This window comes from Rhea americana, unplaced genomic scaffold (genome assembly GCF_003343005.1).
Source record: "Rhea americana isolate MKP2758 unplaced genomic scaffold, rheAme1 scaffold_444, whole genome shotgun sequence".
NCBI classification, from domain to species: domain Eukaryota; kingdom Metazoa; phylum Chordata; class Aves; order Rheiformes; family Rheidae; genus Rhea; species Rhea americana.
The window spans coordinates 45452-48051 of record NW_028186584.1 but is presented as its reverse complement, the minus strand read 5'-3'; positions in this window follow the sequence as shown (position 1 = coordinate 48051).

The following is a 2600-nucleotide window of genomic DNA, read 5'->3' as shown; positions in this document are numbered from 1 at the left end:
GCGGGGCTCAGACCAGAGCGAACGGCCGCGTAACGCCTGCCGATTGCCAGCTGCCAAACAAACGGCAGCGCAGTGCTGGAGCCGAGCTGGCCAGGATGGCGGCTGAGGGCTCCTCGGGAGGCCCTGGGAATCAGCAACAGCGCTGAGATCACAGCCGGCAGGACGGGAAGAGCTTCAGCCACACGAGCACCGCAGTCAGTCAGCGCTGCTGAATCATCCTGAGACAACACAGCCAGTTTCCACGGGCAGGAATTCAGCCATGTGGAGGAGGACAACTGCCACGCTGCCACGGAGCAGAGATTAGGGAAGTCTGTCAAGCTCAGATACGGCAGTGCCTCACCACTGGCCCCGACCACAGCCACGCCGTCCTCTTCACAGGAAGGTATTAGCATGATAGCGTGGTCCCAGCTTGGGTAACTGTCGCCTCAACTCTGTGCAGGCTCAAGCTTCTCCTTCAGCTGCTTTCAAGACATTTGTACACCTCTGCCGTATGCTTTACCTGAAACCATGCCCCGCACCACGGAGGCCAGCCCCGTGTTCAGCTGGGGTTTACACCTCTGCCCTCCCGCCACACCACGCTCGGGCAGTCAGGGCCYGGCCCCAGGCTGGGCACCTCCTCCTCTTATTTCCCGGTATTTGGAAGAAAGAGTCCATACGTTCTTTCCCAGATACTGACCCTAGCTTCTTGCAGGGCTCTAGTTTTCAGTCTCATTCTTGGCCCATAAAATTCTGGGAAGGAAAAGCTATGTTTGGCCTTTCAGCTTCCCAAAAGCCTGGCTGGGAAGGCATGTGAACTAGCCCCATCCAACCTTCAGTGGCGGCCTAAYGGAAAGGAGGGGGGCACGGCAGCTGAGCCCTATATTCCTCTCGCAAGCCCACAGTGCTTTCAAAAGCCAAACTCCGACACTCAGCTATCCCTAAGCACCTATGGAAACASTGGCGTGAAGCCATCTATGCTCTCACTCCTCTGCTTCAGTTTAGTTCAGTCTACTTTTTTTACTCTAAACCTGAAATAGCCCTCATCCAAAATTATTCGTGAATCTCTGAACCACCACACACTGCCAAACCGCCATAGAAACCGGATGAACACCACGTAAATCACAGCATGCCGAGCGGAGGTCTGCAGTCCCCCTTGGCGGCAGGGCCCTGCCGCCTCTGCTCCGCGTGGCTCTCGCTAGGCAACCTAACGAAAACCAGCACGGAAACTAGGCTGCTGCTACAGCAACTCCCTATATTTCCAGCTAACAACTTCCAATTTCATATGAATAAGGAAGTATTTGAGACTAGCTAGACTTCTAGCTGCTGTAGATTCAATAAATAATGCTACTGGGGAGTAGCTGGAATGAAGACAACCCCTTACAGGCAAGGAGACACAGCAATGTAAATTCTTCGTACGTAACAGCCTTATCCTAGGATCACGTCCTGCTTGAGCTGCACAGTCTGGTCACCACATTCCCCCAGCCTATACTGTAAATGCAGCGAACAATCAATAAGTCCACGTCAGGCAAAGGCAGACGTTTGAAATGGATGTCATTTCCACTACCCTACCCCTCAGCTATCCCTGCTCAGAAAGGGATAACCTACCACATACACCATTACGATCAGGAGGGGATGGGCACAGACTCGTGTCCGGCAGAAAGGTCCTTCCTGGTTCCATTTCTCACCTAGTTAGGACATCGCACACGCTGTCCTCAGTCTTCAGGGAACAGGGTACCTGTAGAAGACAGGACTCTCCCCTGATCAAAGATCTGAACTCCCCCACACACGTAGAGCTTACAAAAGGAGACAAATCGCAGATTCTTACCTTCCCGGATAATGAGTGGAAACGAGCCTTTCCTCATTATAGCAAGACCATAAGGAAAGTCCACAAGTGATGAGCAATAGAATGTGGGCTTGTATCAGTATGGCTTTTACACCACTGAAACATTTAATTTGTGCTATGTTTTAGATGTTAAAAGTAAGTCTCATTTAAGATCATGCACGCTCATAGATATTCACTTTGCTGAAYTCTGAGATAAGCACAGCTTCTTTCATTCCATTAACTAATTCTTCATGTTACTTGTATTTTAAGAAGAATCTGTTTTTGTTGSTTTATTCCATTCCATCACTGGTTTCCTAACAGTCTCTATGTTTCCTATGTTTCCTAACAGTAACTATGTTACTCAGAAACACACAGAATTAGTGATGAAGTATAGATCTACATAGATCTACATAGATCACTGATCAGCAGCACTCCTTAGACACTTTATACTTTTCAGATGTCAATCTCAAAAGGGGGGGGGAGAGGATTCAATTTAACACTAAAGGCTGAAAAGTAAACTTAGCTTGCCAGATACCTATAAACCTGCAGGAATCCATTGATCAGAAGCCTCTGGATTGTAGAAAACTTATTGCCACATCTTTATACCTCAACCTATGGTTATCTGACAGAATCACAGAATGGTTGAGGTTGGAAGGGACCCCTGGAGATCATCTAGTCCAACCCCCCCTGCCTCACCTATAGTCGCCTGGGTCCTCCTYCTTGCCCTTTTGGAAGACTGGAGTGACATTGGCTTTCCTCCAGGCCTCAGGCACCTCTCCTGTTCTCCATGACCTTTCAA